Here is a 19,582-nt window from a genome sequence, read left to right as displayed (position 1 = left end):
AGAAGAGACAGAGGACCATATAGATGTCCCAGAATGATTAGATTACACTGAAGGTGATCTTGTTCTTCTGGGCCCACCACCAACTCTTCCTGGGGGGACAAAGATTGGGACCCCTTGGCCTTCCTCATCTCCAGTAGGAGCTGGGTTCTCCAGGTCTAGGTCACTGTCACCTACCTGGTTTTCATCAGAGTCAGAGTCCTGGTGGGGCAACCCACTACGATTCTCCTCCTCAGATGTACCCACCCCTTTGCCTACCCTTACAGACTCTGTAGCCTGCCTAAAGTCATCAAGCAATAATGCCTCTATGAGGCGTTGGGTATCGGTATTCTGTCCTGTCTTCAATTTTCTCATGGCACACAGACCCCTTAACTCTTGAAAAAGGAATGTGTCATATTTAGATGTCTGCACGTGGCTGATATCTGGCAGAGACCCACTAGGTTCTGGCCTTGAAGACATGACTAGTGAGGTGTGGTGTATGCACTACCTACACTATTTGTTTCCTACTAAACCTCTCTTGACTTGTAGAAAGGGTGCGCTAAGCCCTTGACACACACCTCTAAGTTCAGTAGAACTTACTGGTTTTAAGCTTGTATTATATGTACCTATGGTACCTTTAGTGGTTTTTCAAATGATCAACACTTGAGATTATCTGGTAAAACAATGCAAGCTGCAATCCCACCGCTGCCACCAATGTGAGAAGTAGGCCTGGCATATGCTGTCCACTATTCTAGTGTGCACCTTGCACCAGTCCAAATGACCCTTATTGATGGCAGGTTTAAGACAACCTTTATAGAAAGCTATCCTAGTGGTAGCTGTGGAGAGCAGCCTTCAGGCTAAGTCTTGAAGGAATGTAAAGCAGCTTGTTTTACCAGTCTATAATCTTGGAAAGGACCAAATGAAAAGAGAACCACACAAAGTATATATATAAAATATATGTATTTATTCTAAACACACCCCTCTAGTCTCCTTATGAAGCTAGAGGCAAAAGTACTTACAGAAAACTTAAGTATCACACAGTAAATTAGCACAGTATATGTTTTGCCCTGGGGCCTCACAAACCATATACTAAGAAAGTGGTATAAGTACCGCTGTGAACATAGAGACAAGGCCTAAGGCCTGTAGAACCACTGGGGCAACCAGGAACCACCCAAGGTAGGGACGCAGGAGACCCACAGGGGACGTGTGCAGTGTCTAAACACAGCCGCAAATCACCATTGACTTCTATGGAGAAAGTTACGGTTAGATTTTTAAAGAATAAGGAAACTTAGGAGTGGACTAGGAACAAACCCCTTCACTACTGGACAGTTTGAGAGTCAAGACCCACGGTAGCACCAAAGTAATCGCGTTACCTCACCCAGAGAAGCCGGATGCATAGGTGTCTTTTCGTGTCGGGTTTCGTCGTCATTTCCTATGGAGAGCTGCAAAGAAGTGCTCCAGGCGACCAGGTGAAAATTGTCCAGATGGATCCAAGGGTGGATTGAAGATCTGAAGAACCTGAAAGCAGAGGGGACAGAGTCTGGGTCACTAACCAGTGACCAGGAAGGCGACAAGTAAATGCCAGCCGATGTCAGGTGATTTCAGGGGATGTAGGTGAAGCTTGACTCTTCAGCCATGAGGTCCAGGAGGTGTTGACGACAACCAGGAGCTGGATTCCAACTGTCCTACATTGGATGTCAAGTGCTGCAGCGTCGGTATCCGTATTGGACCCAACAAGCCTTGGCAACAGCAACCCACACAGAATGGAAAGATTGGCTTTGGTGCAGACCACGAAGGTCTGAGGGACTCACCCTTTGGAGGGGAGTCAGGGTACATCTGGAGCAACCAGGTAAGCACAAAAAAAGAGTTTCCTTTGTGGGGACCCACTAGTCGACTGACCAGGGATTGCAAAGGGGCCTCAAGCAGGGATGCAGGAAGCGGGCCCACGGAACACTTGTGGAGTGTATGCCCACCAACTTTGATGCAAAAGGTGCTCAGGACTAGGACTACAAGTTGCCCAATGCACAACTTCAGGAAAGCTTAGGAAGTTGATGCACTATCAAATGTGATGGATATCCAGGAGTTATGGTCCCACGTCTCTTGTGATGGCTACAGGTCTTAGCTCTGCTGAGATCTCGTGTCGCCCTCGAAGATGTCTGGAAATCCATGTCCTGTGTAGAAGATTCTTCAGGATCCGGCAGGAGCCTCGAAAATGCAGACCGGCAAGATGCTTCTTTGGTGCCTGTTTAAACAGGGGAGTCACTCCTTGACCCCGAGGGAGATTTCTTCAGTCTTCTAGTCGATATAGAATGTTGAGGTCCAAGATATATGTTGCAGAATTTAATCCAGGGTAATCTGAAGTCCTAGGGACTGGGTTCCTATACTTATACTAAGTTTCGGGGTTGGACTAACTCTAAGGTCCCACCTATGGGAAGACCTTTGTCCAGTTTCGTGCCAGAGCAGGGGCTGGGTGCCCCTGCAACCGGTTTGAACTGGGGTATGCACAGGGACACCTTGTGTTCCCCAGGCAGTGTCTGAAAAGCATTCTCTGAATGCACCCACCCTGCCCCAATACACTAAAACCTGTCTGGGGAAGTAGTTACACCTCCCTGGACAGGAAACCTATTGTCCAAGCCTCCCCTGCCAGAGTTTCGTCCAGCACAGGAGGTCAGACACATGTCTGTGGCAGCAGCATCCATTTTGTGATGCTGGGGCTCTGTTTAACTTTTACCGGTTAGACCAGTGTGTACATGTCTTCTCCCTCTAGAAGGGTGGAATGCTACCCCCGCCGCCAGAACTGGCGGGGTAGTATTCCAAAGTGTTTGACACCAAACATGACATGTTTTGATCAGCCATTCATAAGTTGGCATTAACAGTGAGGTTTAATGCACTTAAGAGTATATGGTATGGCTGTATCACAGAACAGCTATAAGGAAAGGATTCCGAAAGCTGAAGAGGGGCTCAGCTCATGCTTGGGCATCCTCTCACACAAAACCAAGTACTCTGCCTTCAGGGTTGTCAAGGCCTGCCATAGGAGTGACTTATAGGTGTATATGTGTCTGTATATATAGGTAGATATATGTATACTATATCTAAGTAAGGGGTAAGTACCACCTTACCCAGGCTGCAGTAGCAGACCTGTGGTGCCATTTTGGAAGGCTTCCCAGGGGTGGCATAATACATGCTTTAGCCCCTTGAGGTAAATAAATAATTACCCTACCATAATTTCTATAAATACACAAAGTATCATGCATCAAATGAGAGGCAGAGTCCGTGGTGTCCAAGTTAACAGGGCTTTATTCAAATAACTCGAGTTAAGGGAGAATCAGTTCCATCACCACAGAGGTTCAGGAAGGGTCTTCTAACTATTATTTACAGAGTATAACATATATACTTTTTCTCTTGTACATAGGAGGAAGCGCAAGACAGAAAATGAGATAAGAGCATGTGGGCGTACATGAGGGTGTACACTTTGATGAGTCATAGGTGTGTGATAGGTGGGTGTCATAGGTGGGTGGACACATAGAGGAGGAGTTGGATAGCTAGCTGGAACTTTGCCCTACTTGTGTGCGCAACTTGGTCATGACGTGCAATTGACGTGTAACTGGGGGGAAGCTGACTTTCAGCCTAGTAGAGAGGCCTTCAGTGTCAGGGCGACCAGCACGTCTGGTACTAACTGATATCTTAAGTCAGGAGATTTATTATCTGAAGCAAAGGTTGCTCAGCACAAAGAGCCAGAGAGGGCATATATTTCTTCGTTCATTGCATGAGCTTTCTATGGATGCAAGCACTGTAATTCACTTAAACAGAGACAGAAAGGCTGGGCCCTATCTATGCAGACGGGTTCTGTTTACCTTCCTCACCGGGCAGGAATGTGACTCTGTAGAGCAAGCTGATAACTGTTATTCAAAATACTGTCTTGGCACCCTTTGCCGGGCCTCTTTCGGCTGAGCCAGAAGTATGCGAGGTCAGGGAGACGTAACTGCAGCTTTCAGTGTGTCAGGAGTCATGAAAACCCTAATTCAGAAAGTGGCTCAGGCTGAACCACAAAACGGGTTCATTACGATATTTATTAAAAAGTGTACAATGCACACTTATGGGCCTTAATGTTAACTTAACGTTTGGGAGACTTGATGACTGGCATCTTAATGCAGGACGTGACTGCAGAGGCCTTTTGATTCAGGCCACCACGGGAAAATGCATGGGTGACATGCACATACATGTAACATAGGGTACACGTAGGGGACATCTTGGTCAGGCAAAATTTCATTTTCCTCATTCCCTCCTTGTCGCCTACTTTACCCTTCAGGACACATCTATATTCATGAGACCGTATAGTTGATCATACAGCATCATTTGTTCATCTTTAATACGTTGTACATGTGGATGGGGAACACAGGCAGTAGCACACAGGCCGCAAATGGCCGGGCCACACTGTAAACAGAGACAGCAGCCAAATATCATAAGCAGTATCAGTCCTAGGAAGGACAACACTTTCCATCCCCATGCCGATATTATACCCCAGAGCCAACTGGACCAGGTCCATGTGCCTGGGTCTTGATGTAACACATGAGCAATCTTGTGGAGCCTTGTTATTGCTGCGTACACAGATGGCGCGTTATTTGGGATGAAAATGCAACAACTAGATCGGATCACGCTACAGGCCCCGCCCCTATCCGCCAGGATGACGTCAAGAACAAGGCGGTTTTGAAGAACAACAAGTCTCATGGCAGACTGCTCCTGGGTCAAGTTCGCCAGGGCAGATGCAGTTATATTGACAACTGCTTCCAGGGTTCTTGTTAACTTGCGTATCAGTTTACTGTTTTGGACGGGACCTAAGAAGAAAAAGAAACCTTTGTTGAAATCTGTATATTGCTCCCACGCTGTCTCAGTTTGATCGATCCCTGCGGCATCGATCTCTCTCCTTACCCTAACATGTCCTAGTCGTGGATCTGGATGGTAATGGGATGGGGCCAGAAAGACGGGTGGCAGCAGGAACGCTATATAACATGTCCCACCCCAGTCTAAGGGCAGATGTACATAGGATGTCTGACCGCAAATGAAATAGGTATGGCGTGATGTTTTGAAAGAAGACTGTCCATTATCGTTAAACTCTACTACAGCTTTACACTCGCTGTGTCCCATATGCACTGAACCTTTCTTCCTAACACATAGGTCACCTTTTGCTGGCAGGACTGAAATAAACGGTGGACCTATATGTCGCTTGGGCTGGACATTTAGCATTATAAAATTAACAGATGCATTTCCTTGTTCATACTCCTCATTTTCTAGATCGGTTCCTTTCCTTTGGGGAAATCCGTCTTTGTCTGGGAAACATGCTTCATTCATTACTTTATTCAAGTTTCCATATACCCAACCACCTGGATAAGCTATGTACTTTCTATCTATTGAGGTCATTAAGGCAAACCATGCTCCACATGAACCATTGTGGGAGAACGGTAAGGGAAAGAAGGGCAAGACTCCCTTCGTTTTTTGATAAGGCGGTAGCTGGCCACATACCCAGCAATCAGTCGCATTGCTGGTCTGATGAGAATGGTGTAACATTCGAATGAAAGTATTGTTACGTAATGCTAGTCGATATGACAGTTCATGGGGTGGCAGTTCACTAAATGTATGCTCTACGGTGTCGTTAATGGAAGAGTGCATATGTGAGGAAATAGGAGGAAAGAAAACATGGAGTATCAGACTAACACAGATTATAACAATGCACAGAATAAAAACAATAACCAATGAAACTATACATCTACTGCGTAATATCTTGCAGTACTTTCTTTTCATTTCATTCCTCTTACTATTTTCGTTTTTACTATTCTTGTTTGTGGTCTTATACATGTCAGAAATCTAGTCTAACCGATTCACCACCTAGTGGACTTAAACAATTAAACTACGTCTGACTTACTAGATCGTAACTTAGACCTATACTCCTGGTGTGGAGTCTTTTCTAGCAAAGGCGGCGCAGGCGGCGAAAGCGGCGCAAAGTCTGTATTGTCTTTAATGTCTGTGATTTTTGCAAAAGTTCCAGATTGTCCAAAATACCGCTTGCAGTGATGGGCATGGATCCAGCCCTTACGTCCCTCGACCTTTATAGCGGACCTCGTCGTCAGTAGCACTAACTTCGGTGTTTTCCAACGTGGCTCAAGTGGGCTCGATCGATCAAAGTTCCTGATGAGGACAAACTCCCCTGGTGCTATGGCATGCTCCTTGACTTGGGTGTTGTCAGGGAAGGCGGCAGCAACCTGTGAACGACAAGAGAGTAGTGCAGACATCAAGGAAGCCAGGTAATCTGTCAGCATGTTACTGTCAACATCAGTTATTTTCTTAGGCATAAGCGTACCCCACATATTTGGCGGTCTACCGAAAACCACTTCATACGGAGATAGGCCTGTTCTGGAATGAGCTACCATTCGCATGTAAAAGAGGGCAACCGGCAAGGCTACCATCCAATCCACGCCTTTTTCCGCACAGATCTTTGCTAGTTTCGTCTTGATTGTCTGATTATGTCTTTCTACAAGGCCTGCTGCTTCAGGGTGTCGTACACAGTGGAACTTCCAATTATATCCTAACAGAAGAGACACTTGTTTCATTAATTCAGAGGAAAATGGCTGGCCGTTATCTGAATAGATGACACGAGGCAATCCATATCTGGGAAAGTACTCGCGCACCAATTGCCTGGCTGTTGTCACAGCAGTATAATCTGGAACTGGATATGCTTCTGTCCATCTAGACAGTGCACACACGACTACCAAGACATACTTGTAACCTCTACATCTGTCCATATGGATATAATCCATCTGGAGGACCTCAAAAGGGTGGTCAGGTGGATGAAATCCGCCTTGTTCCACCGGAATGCCTTTACCTGGATTGAACTGGCAACAGATCATACATGTTCGTACTTTCTGTTTCGCTGCTGCAGGCAGGTGCTTGTTAAACCAGATATTCTGTAAGCTGTCTATCATTGCCTTCTCCCCCAAGTGTGCTGGACTATGTGTTGTGTTTATAATTACTTGTACCGTGGAATCTGGAAGAAACCATGTGGCTTTTCCCTTAGTCATCCAACCTTGGTCAGTCTGGACCCCTCCTTGTTCAGTCCATTTCTTTATTTCATCTGCAGTGGCATGTGTCTGTATGTCGAGTACATCTTTAGAAGGATCCCTGACTGTCATACTTTTTGTCAGTATTGGTACCTCTGTCCTTGTCGTGTCTGTTAGTGTCTGGGCTGTAAGTTTAGCTGTTCGGTCTGCCAGGTCATTACCCTGGGAAATGGTGTCTGTGACTTTGGTATGAGCTTTGCATTTCAGGATAGCAATGGCTGTAGGTAAATGTATAGCTTCCAACAGGGCCTGAATAAGCTGGCCGTGCTGGATCTTGGTCCCATGAGAGGTCAAGAAACCTCTCTCTCTCCATAGGACCCCGAAATCATGAACTACGCCAAAGGCATATTGTGAATCTGTATAAATGTTTACTTTCAAGTGCTTAGCTCTTATGCAGGCTTGTGTCAGAGCGATGAGCTCTGCTGCTTGTGCTGATAGTGTGTCTATTCTTTGTGTTTCTATGACTTCAGTAGCTGTGGTCACGGCATATGCTGCTACTAACTCTCCTGCACTCGTTCTCATGCATGATCCATCTACATAGAGCGTTAGGTCTGGGTCTGGAAGTGCAATATCTGTCAGATCTTGTCTTGGTTTCGTGCGTCACTATATTCATAACTTCCACACAGTCATGTGGTGGTGCATTTACTGTACGTGAGGGCAAAAGTGTTGCAGGGTTCAGAATGTTACAACGTCTGATCTCTATGTGTGGCTGAAATAATGTCAATTCATATCCTGTTAGTCTCGCTACAGTCAGATGTTGTGTCTGTGTCCTGTTTAAGAGAACTTCTACTGCATGCGGTACCAGTACTGTCAGGGGGTGTCCCAGTACTATTGAGTCACTTTGTCTTATAGCTAGGGCTGTTGCTGCAACTGATTTCAGGCACGCAGGCAGAGCCTGGGCCACTGGATCTAGTGTAATAGAAAAATAAGCACAAGGCTTGTGTTTTCCTGCTTGATCTTGTGTGAGGACAGATAATGCTGTTCCATCCTGTTCAGTTACGAAAAGCATAAAAGGTTTACTGTAACTAGGAGTCGCTAAAACTGGCGCATGACATAAAGCTCTTTTTAATTCCTCAAATGCCAAGGTGTGTTCTTGTGTCCAAAGGAGGGCAGTCGAAGTGGCTGCCTCCTGTGTAGTTAACTGTATGAGAGGTTTGGCTAGATATGCATACTGGGGAATCCATTGCCTACAGTATGAAGTGAGGCCAATGAATGCACGTACTTCCTTTTGTGTCTTGGGCTGTGAGAGGTTAGCAATGAGCTGTATACGTTCTTGTGTTAGCTGTCTACCCTCCTTGGAAAGCAAGTGACCAAGGTACACCACTTGCTTTTCACAGAATTGTAACTTTGAAGGGGACACTTTGTGCCCCTTGTCTGCCAGGAAGTGTAAAACTGTCAGTGATGCATTTTCGCATTCTGTTTCTGAGCGTGCTGTAATTAGGATGTCGTCTACGTACTGTATCAGTGCTGTGTTGGTAGGCATGCTAATACTGTCCAGCTGTCTTTTCAATGCCTGACTGTAAATGCTAGTGCTCTCTGTCATCAATCTAGCAAAAATAAATTATATAAAAATAAATGAATAAATAAAAATGAATTTTCAATTCAAAAGCACAATTTTTATTTTGGGGAAACCTCTTTCCAAAAGCTCTGTAGTTTATAAAAAAAAATCCTACTCTAAATCTTGGGAATAGTATGACCATACTACCTACAATATGTTCTCTAACTGTATTTGAATAAAATCTAAATTTTTCTTGCATAGACAGAAGGGCTGGGGCCTCGCTACTCCTCACTCCTTTGAGAAACAGCCCCTCCCTCTAGAAAGATGTTCGCGCTTCAGAGTTTTGAATCAGCTCCAAGCGGGGCTTCACTCCTGAATGACAGCCAACTGCTGAACTCATTGCAAGAGCAAAACTCCTGCCAATTATTCTGTTTACACTACTGAGGGAAAAAGTATTCATTTGCAAGCATGCCTTATCTGAAGCCAATGAAGCTTTCAGTGTTGACTATAAGGAAGAGCAACTTGACCCCCTCCTTATATAAACATTTCTCCGCGGCTCATCAAGTTTTTTTTTTTTTTTCTCTACACTGCCTACCCCTTCATCGTGATGTCACCCACAGGGCTGTACCTCCACCCTTTCAAAACTCTGAGAGCTGAGAACAGCTGCCAAGTAACTGAAGAGAGAGCTTGGTCAAATTGCAAGCATCCTTCATCTGCATGTGAAGGAAGCCTGAGTCAGTATATCAACAACTGTCCGCGGAAAAGAATTGGAGTATGGCCAATAATAACAAGACAGGCACTGCTCGGTGCTCCAAGAGGGAAAAACCCTCCCTTTACAAAACAGCTTTCTCTGGGAGCCAGGCCATCTCAAGGTCGAAAAACACATTCTTTGGAACTCAAAACATATCTGTTCCCAGGCCAAAACCATTATTCTCTAACTAACTGAAGCAAATTTAAAACGTGGTAAAAAGTAAATTAATAAAGACATATTTTTTGTAACTAAGTGACATGCTAGTATTTTAAAATAATTCTGTACTGCTACTAGCTGCAAGGGAAAAAAATATTAGAACAACAATGCGTGCAGACACATTACATTTTTCTTTTTGAAAATAACATGTAAAATATCATCAAATGAAATAAGGGACAACATGTAAGTTCGCATTGCATAACCAAGATTTTCATAATTAAGTGTGCAAGCTCTTCTATTCTACCTTTTAAAAGGGCCTGATTCATTTGTTATTCAGATAGCCATTTTTCCTAACTGAGTGGGCTAACATTCACACGCTATTCTAAAGGGCAGCCTGCATTGGGAAAAATAATAATGTATATTTCGTAGAAACACTCTTATTTTAACAGAAAAATCACACGGTTGCATTACACTAAGTAAAAGCGCATTCTATGATGGGTTTGTTCTATTTTTCAACCGTTAAACACTAATTCTAAAACACCGGTTCGTGTACCATCCATAGCTGAAAACCCTTATCTCAATCCGACTGGTTTATTTATAACTTACCGAACTCTGAGTCAAACACATTAAATCAAGTGTTCCAAGGCAAACCCACACAAATACACGGGCACATTTGAAATAGAATGTTAAATGAACACTTCTTTACTCTCCATGCAAGATGTTACCATTCAGTCTGCAAGCTGACAAAGCACATAGGCAGACCCAGCAACCAATGAAAAAGTTAAATCAAACCATCATTCACCTAAACACTCACTGACTTTTAGCGTCAGCTCACATAACCATGCATGTTAAACAGCATGTTAAAACAAATACTGCCTTCTCAATACAAGATATTAACCCTTTGGCAGCTGAAGCCCAATCATTCCCCAATGACTGCAGTACATGGGAAAGTCATGAACTCATCTCTCCACGTTTTCACTTACCACGTACGCACATCTTCAAAACGTTTTCTCCAAGTACTTGAAAGAGATCCAGCTCTCTCCTGCCTAACGTAATGATAACATACTCTGCACAAAACATAACCACATGGCGCTATTCACAAGCCATATTTACAAGAAACTCAACAAGTCACAAAAATGACATGCTCTTCATAAACCATATTTACAAGGAGCTATTTACAAGAAACTCCACAAATAATAGACTGAAACGATCAACAACCATTCACACTAAACAATTTAAACACTAAAACAGATACAACCTAAACTATTACAGAGAGTTAAACATGTACTTGAAAAACAATTTTGTGCACTGAAATACAGTACAACCATACCGGTCCCAAAAAGAGACACGTCTTTACCGTGCCCACGTTTACCGTGGACCCGTCTTTACCGTGTTCGTGTGAACGGACATGTCTTTGCCGTGTTCATATAAAATGAACCCGTCTTTACCGTGCTCACGATTAACGTGAACCCGTCTTTACCGTGTTCATATAAAATGAACCCGTCTTGAACTTGATGCATCCCCCATAGTGGTACTCACCGGGAAGCAGAACTTGAAACTTGAAGGCCTCGGAAACTTGATACTACGCTTGCGCCTTGGAACAGGTGGACCTTCGGAAACCTCGGACCTTGCTCTCTCACAGGTTGGGCTCTGGTTGGGATGATCCGCGATCCTCACCGCCTCGTATGGATGCCTGGTCACAGTCCGTCCTCCTCCGTGGGCCTGAGGGAGTAGCGGGAAATCCCGATGGCGTGCGCACTATGAAGTCCGTCACGGCTGTAGAAGGGGGCAAAGGCTGGACCTACACCTCCGGCACGTGGGGAAGGGGATTTGTCCCTATTCGGGCGCCATCTGAGGTAAATAAATAATTACCCTACCATAATTTCTATAAATACACAAAGTATCATGCATCAAATGAGAGGCAGAGTCCGTGGTGTCCAAGTTAACAGGGCTTTATTCCAATAACTCGAGTTAAGGGAGAATCAGTTCCATCACCACAGAGGTTCAGGAAGGGTCTTCTAACTATTATTTACAGAGTATAATATATATACTTTTTCTCTTGTACCTAGGAGGAAGCGCAAGACAGAAAATGAGATAAGAGCATGTGGGCGTACATGAGGGTGTACACTTTGATGAGTCATAGGTGTGTGATAGGTGGGTGTCATAGGTGGGTGGACACATAGAGGAGGAGTTGGATAGCTAGCTGGAACTTTGCCCTACTTGTGTGCGCAACTTGGTCATGACGTGCAATTGACGTGTAACTGGGGGGAAGCTGACTTTCAGCCTAGTAGAGAGGCCTTCAGTGTCAGGGCGACCAGCACGTCTGGTACTAACTGATATCTTAAGTCAGGGGATGTATTATCTGAAGCAAAGGTTGCTCAGCACAAAGAGCCAGAGAGGGCATATATTTCTTCGTTCATTGCATGAGCTTTCTATGGATGCAAGCACTGTAATTCACTTAAACAGAGACAGAAAGGCTGGGCCCTATCTATGCAGACGGGTTCTGTTTACCTTCCTCACCGGGCAGGAATGTGACTCTGTAGAGCAAGCTGATAACTGTTATTCAAAATACTGTCTTGGCACCCTTTGCCGGGCCTCTTTCGGCTGAGCCAGAAGTATGCGAGGTCAGGGAGACGTAACTGCAGCTTTCAGTGTGTCAGGAGTCATGAAAACCCTAATTCAGAAAGTGGCTCAGGCTGAACCACAAAACGGGTTCATTACGATATTTATTAAAAAGTGTACAATGCACACTTATGGGCCTTAATGTTAACTTAACGTTTGGGAGACTTGATGACTGGCATCTTAATGCAGGACGTGACTGCAGAGGCCTTTTGATTCAGGCCACCACGGGAAAATGCATGGGTGACATGCACATACATGTAACATAGGGTACACATAGGGGACATCTTGGTCAGGCAAAATTTCATTTTCCTCACCCTAGTAGGGCTTTGGGGTACCTATGCCCTTGGTGCCTAAGGTACCATATACTAGGGGCTCACAAGGGTAACCCAGTAACCAATCTGGAGTGTGCCTAATGTACAGGCAATCAATTTAGAGAGGGAACAGCAAGGCTGGGGGTCCTGGTTAGCAGGGCCCCAGCCAGACTAAAAGCGATAAATCAGTGAAACACAGCATAAAGTGGGGGTAACCATAGTAAGCAGAGCCTACTCTGCTACACAGAGTACCTGCCATCTGCAAGATGGTGGGCACTGAAGAGTGGACTTCACCTCATCTCCCCCACCTGAGGGGTGGAGTTGGCAGAGGTGGGCGCACCTTCTGGGCTACTCTAATTTTTCCCACCTGTCTTCCCCCCCCAAAAAAGGAGGGAGACAGGAAGGGGCCTGCTCCTGATAGCAGGAGAGGATGGGGATTGCATTACAAAGGCGGCAATTCCTCTGAAGCTCCCCTGCCACAGATGGCTCTTCCTGACCTGGGGGAGGTGTGACCGCCTCCTTCCAGGAAAGGCTTTTCTTTCTGGGCTCAAGGAGCAAAGGCTTCCACCCCAGGGGTCCAGAAACATATCTCCTGGTGGCAGGCTGATGTGTATCAGTCAGAGAAACCACCAGAGGCTGGTCATTTTTCAGGGATCATCTCTAAAATGTCCTCTGGGTGCATTTTTAATTAAATCCCACACTTGCATCAGTGTGGGTTTAATGTGCTGAAAAGTTTTTTCAGTAAAGCCATCATGGTGCTGTGGAGTTCATAATGACAAACTCCCAGTACCATATGCTCTTAATGGCAGTGCTGCACTTACAATGTCTATGAATTGGCTTAGACACTGTAGGGGCAAATGGCCCATGCACCTGTACCCTCACCACTGGTATAGTGCACCCAGCTAGAGGGGTGGATGACCTATGCCAGGGCAGTGGGGTGTAGGCATGGCACACAGGGATTTGTGCCATGTCGACTCTTCACTTTGTTCTGCACCAAAACATGCAGCCTGCAATTGCAGTGTATGTGTGTGGAAAGGTACAGGGCCTCTAAGGGTGGCACTCTACGTGCTCCAAGAACATAGGGCCTGGGAACTTGATTGGCAGGTACCCAAGGCACATCAAGTCAAAGTGCATCAGTACTCTGGCAAAAGTGGGGGGTTACTGCAACAGAAACACAGCTTCCTAAAAGGCATATATAAATGTTATTGTGAAATCCAATATACCAGCTGCCATGTAATTTGAGCAAATTGTCACTGCCATGAGCCAAGATAGTGACATGTTATAGTCAAAAAAGACATTATTGCCCATCAAAAGTGGAACCACTACTCTAGACCTCTCACTAATGACAGTGAATATTTTAAGTAAAAAAATGTAAGAGATGAACTTTCAGTGACTCAATATGGCCTAATTCTACAAAGTACATGAATTGTTAGTCCCAAGAGTCTATGGCAACAAGTGATCAATGTCACCCATGAGGGACAACGAGGAACAGTTGCCACAAAGAAAGCTCTCTGTGACTGAGTCTGGTTTCCTTACCTCGACGAAAGGGTTGAAAAATAACTGAAAACGGTATACAGTCAAAATATCGGGTTTTTAATATCGATTTGTATTAATATCGATTAAAAAATATAGAATGGACACAATATCGACTGGACAGAATATAGACTACAAAAATATTGAATAGGATAGCATTAATATCGTATCAAAAAATATAGAATGGACATAATATCGAATGGACAGAATATAGACTACAAAAATATAGAATCGACAGAATATAGACTACAAAAATATCGAATTTGAGGTATGTAAGTTAATGTCAATTTTTAAAGTGTTTTTTATGTTAGTATATGTTTGAAAAGTGTATATTTATTTTATTATTTATATTAAATAATTATTTTTATGGTATTTAATTTTTGCGTAATATAATTCTGTAGCGGGTTGTGGGTTTATAGGGGAATAGGGTGGGAAGTAATTTAATTATAATTAATAAAATATGTTAATATTTTTATTGGTATTTATTTTGAACTAATTGTTAATTAACTATAAATCGTAAATATGAATTGGTCATTAATTAAAATATAATTGGTAATTCATTTTAATAACTGATTAATTGATAAATATGTTAATTTTAGTAATTTATTTTCTGTGGGTTTGTAGGGGAATAGGGTGGGGAGTTATTTAATTATTAATAATTAAATATGTTAATTTATTTATTTGTTTTTATTTTGAATTGATTGTTAATTAATTATTAATTGGTAATTAATTAAAATATAATGGGTAATTAATTGTAATTCATTTATTAATTGATAATTATGTTAATTTTATTAATTTATTTCTGTAGTGGGTTGTGAGTTTATAGGGGAATGGGGTGTGGAGTAATTTAATTGTAAGTAATTCTATTTTTAATTTTTATTTTTTATTTTATCAAATTTTGTATTATCTTTTAATTGTTAATTAATTTATTGTTAATTGGTAAATAATTTGTATTAGTAGGTAATTATTTTCATTAATTAATTTGTATTTGTATTTTTAATTGATTAAATATATTATATAAAAGTGTTAAGTATTTTAATAAATTCGTAATTGATATTAATATTTATTTTATTTTTATTTATATATGAAGTATTTACTTTCCCTACTGTTGCACTCACTGGAGTGGTAATAGTAATTTTTACCCTCCTGCTACCCAATGCTTTCCCTACTGTTGCACTCACTGGAGTGGGAATAGTAATTTTTACCCCTACGCTATCCAACGCTTTCCCTACTGTTGCACTCTCTGGAGTGGGAATAGTAATTTTTACCCTTTCGCTATCCAACGCTTTCCCTACTGTTGCATTCTCTGGAGTGGGAATAGTCATTTTTACCCCTACGCTATCCAACGCTTTCACTACTGTTTCACTCTCTGGAGTGGGAATAGTAATTTTTACCCCTACGCTATCCAGCGCTTGCCCTACTGTTGCACTCTGGAGTTGGAATAGTAATTTTTACCCCTACGCTATCCAATGCTTTCCCTACTGTTGCACTCTCCGGAGTGGGAGTAGTAATTTTTACCTCTACGCTATCCTACGCTTTCCCTACTTTTGCACTCTCTGGAGTGGGAATAGTCATTTTTACCCCTATGCTATCCAACGCTTTCCCTACTGTTGCACTCTCTGGAGTTGGAATAGTCATTTTTACCCCTATGCTATCCAACACTTTCCCTACTGTTGCACTCTCTGGAGTGGAAATAGTAATTTTTACCTCTACGCTATCCAATGCTTTCCCTACTGTTGCACTCTCTGGACTGGGACTAGTAATTTTTACCCTCCCGCTATCCAACGCTTTCCCTAGTGTTGCACTCTCTGGAGTGGGAATAGTAATTTTTGCCCTCCCGCTATCCAACGCTTTCCCTACTGTTGCACTCTCTGGAGTGGGAATAGTAATTTTTACCCCTACGCTATCCAGCGCTTTCCCTACTGTTGCACTCTCTGGAGTTGGAATAGTAATTTTTACCCCTACGCTATCCAACGCTTTCCCTACTGTTGCACTCTCTGGAGTGGGAATAGTAATTTTTACCCCTACGCTATCCAATGCTTTCCCTACTGTTGCACTCACTGGAGTGGTAATAGTAAATTTTAATCTTTCCGCTATCCTACGGTAAAAATATTGTAAATGTTTTATTAATATTACGTTTATATATATATGTATTAACAAATCAATTTGTATGTTTTTTTTAACTTACATTAATTATTTATTAATTTTAAGGTTATTTAAGTATTTTAAGTATGTTTAAGTTAATTATATTTATTATTTCATTAATTTTTAATTAATTTAAAGTTTTTTAAAAATTTCGATATTTTGACTAACTTTAGTTTTTTACATGGATATTTATTGATTCGATATTTTTGTACTTACCTGTTTGGAGATAGGAGGTCGATATTTTGGTATTCTATATTTTTACCTCGATATTTTGGTAGGTCGATATTTTGGCATTCTATATTATGTCAGTGATCCTTAAAATCTAACAACAGCCTACCTTTTACTAGTGGAGAATTCAAGGACTTTCTAAAGCATCAAAAATGCATTACTCTTTGGCCCCTGGCCAATGCTCTGGTACAACGGTTTATGAACACTTTAAAGAAAGCTGTTCATTGTGCTGCATTGGGGGAGCACTACCTCTAAGTTGTTTTAAATGCTACTCTTCAAGCTTACAGTTCAACTCCTCACTCAGTGACAGGGGAAAGCCCTGCCACTCTCATGTTTGGAAGAGCCATAATGACCAAGCTGCCCCTATTGACCAGCTCAGATCCACGAATGAGGAAGACATTCATACTAAGCACTTTGGTCACAAACAGAAGATGAAAAGATATGCTGAAAGACAGCGTTTTGTAAAATATGTCACCTTTACAAGAGTAGACCGAGTGCTTGTCAGACAACACATAAAAAAGGTCTGATGTTAAGTTAAGGCTGAGCCCTTTACCATCACTAACAACAAAGGACACATGGGGGCATATTACCAAGGGGGGCGATAGACAATTATCGCCGATTTAGATCATTCTATCGCCCTATTAGCAAGCTGTCGCTAACTGATGTTAGCGACAGCTTTTAGGCGATAGCGAGCGGTTTGGGGCCCGCTTTGCATGTCAGCGATGTTTATCGCTAATGACATGCAAAGTGGGCGTACCCAACCCGTTAGCGACTGAAAGCAGTCGATAACGTCGCTATCGCCTATTAACAAGGCAGGCGTAGCGTTGGAAATATTCGCGCTAAGCGCGAATATCTCCAAAAACTAACGCCTGCTCAGACCAGTTCTTAGCCATGTTATCCAATGGGAGGTGGATAACATGGCTAAGAGCATTTTGTCGCTAATGAGTGAATATCGCTGTATTCTCAGCGATATTGAAGGTATCGCCAGAAAATTTATCACTTTGGAGATAAACGTTGCTAATAGCACGTTATCTCAGTGATAATTTCCAGCGATGCTTAGCGATAAAAAATTCTTTGCTAAGCCTAGTTAGCGATAAATATCGCTAATCGTTGGTAATATGCCCCATGGTGACTGCCAAGTGTCCTGTGAAGGTTCTTACAAGAGATTCCTCTCATTTTCGACATATGGTCCATAACTAACCAAACATCGATGTCAATGTAGAGACTGGGTCCAGACAGACTGTTGATGACCTCAGGTCTGCTGATCATTAAACATCACTGGTGCAGATCACTGACAATTCAAATACCAGATCATAGTACTCTATCAGAATATGTGATTCAGGCACCACGATGCTTGACTCAAGAATTATAAATGCAAGTATATCTATGTATTGATTCATGTATTTATTCATATATTTATTCATTTTGAAAAGTTGAAACTTTTATTTAACAAAGAAGGAATGTTGTGTCTTGTAAATAAAAGAATGCTGGAATTATTTTGGTGCCCACTGTACACTGCTGAACTGTGACGTAAGCATTGGAGGGATGAGATAAAGGCAGGCTTAGAATATTGAGTAGAAGTCAACAATTATGCATATCAACCTTTCATTTCTGAGTTGTGAGAGCACTGTTTCTTGCTCTCCCTAAGCCAAAGTTAAAAAAGAAGAACGATTGTTAGCACTGTACAAGTTTTCAACTACATCATTGGCACAATTTCTGAAGAACAGTCCAGACTGCCTTATTTAATGGCAGATTTAGCATTCAAATGGGCAGGAAGGTATACCTTCCTGTACTAGAACAATCCTTAGAAGCATATTTATCTGTGTGCTGTAGAATGTAGCACAATTGGAAAAAGTAATCAATGAGGAGAAATTAAGATATTTTTCCTTGTTACAGTAGTAATTTCAGTGTTATTCTAAATGTTGACTCATCATGAAATTTGATAGACATGCTAATAGAGGAGCAAACAATTGTCTAAAGCTCATTTTGTTTGTCAATGTTGGCAAATGGTATACAATTAAAACATTGATTTGCATTCAATGCTTCTTAAAAAAGTCCCTAAATGTTCATTGGAGACATACATCTATTTATTTATATAAAAAAAAACATATTTAATCTTGTATCGATTGTCTTGATATAAGCAGTAAAAATGTCTTACTTCAGGCATTCCTATTTCTAATCTATATTTATAGTGGTTCACATGCATTTGTATCTTTGCTGTTTCCCGATTTTCTGACCTATCACCATTGTTCTTTTAGTCCCTGTGTTAAATGGACCAGTAGATGAAGGCCAGAATGCAGAAAACCTACAAAGAAAAGATGATGTGATATCTCGGATGTGAATGGGAAATAACATCCTGATGTTCATAGTGTTGAGTTCATGTTGCATTCTTTTAGAATGAGAGTAAGTTTGAAAAAGGCAACCAGGCAATTCGACTTGCCTAGAAGCGATTCACTTATCAATGTCTCCATTAAAAATAACTATTTTGATAACATTCTGCTGCAATTCGGTTTAACATTACATCACTTGCTTTTCAGAAATAGATTATATCACTTGTTTTTGATATTATTTCTTGCCATCACAGATTTTGCAGCTCGAGTTTTTACATTTGGGCATGCCCAATTTACTTGTATACATAGTTATGAAGGATGCCACTATATAATCTGAGTATTTACCACAAGATTGTCATTGTAATAATGTCTGTGAATAGTGATTTTAAAATACAAATGTGAGCAATAAAATTTGTTAAACAGTGTTTTTTTTCTGTTAAAGGCTTTCAAAGTAAGTTTGAGCCACAAATATTACACACCCTTCCTCCTCACCGCAAGTAGAGTTTGAAAATAAATGTTAAGCAGTATTCAGCTGTTTGAACACTGGTTGTTACTCTTTCCTTTAGTCAACATTTTTAGAAGCCTTGTGTATTTACTAAGAAAAAAGTTTAACTATTCTGTTGATGTTGCAACCATGAAAGGTGCACATTTTTTAAAACTATTGTTATATCCTCATTCTAACCTTATAGGAGAACTGACTTGGTCCCATTTAGATGACGGCATAGTCATCTGGTCCTGCACAAGCAGATGGGAAAGTGGGCCACTTGGGGCCTTGTTTACTAGAAAGTGATGCAGCGCTGCAACCCAAGCCATTTGGCTGCACTGAGACGCGTAACTTTCTAAGCACAGGGATGCCTCTTATTTACAAAAATATGACTCTTCCCTGAGTCCTCCCCTTTTCTGGTGCACAATTAGCAGCC

General features: G+C 42.0%; 1 long non-coding RNA gene across 1 annotated transcript in view; it reads left to right on the top strand.

The window, feature by feature from the left end:
- LOC144785176 (uncharacterized) overlaps positions 1 to 19,189 on the top strand; it is a 308,654-nt gene extending 289,465 nt beyond the window's left edge. The window contains exon 3 of the long non-coding RNA XR_013601794.1: positions 18,591 to 19,189. This is a non-coding gene — a long non-coding RNA (uncharacterized LOC144785176). The remainder of the gene's footprint in view (positions 1 to 18,590) is intronic.
- Positions 19,190 to 19,582: the final 393 nt, after the last annotated feature.

This window comes from Lissotriton helveticus, chromosome 10, assembly GCF_964261635.1.
Source record: "Lissotriton helveticus chromosome 10, aLisHel1.1, whole genome shotgun sequence".
Taxonomy (NCBI): domain Eukaryota; kingdom Metazoa; phylum Chordata; class Amphibia; order Caudata; family Salamandridae; genus Lissotriton; species Lissotriton helveticus.
This window is presented reverse-complemented; position numbering and strand designations above follow the sequence as displayed.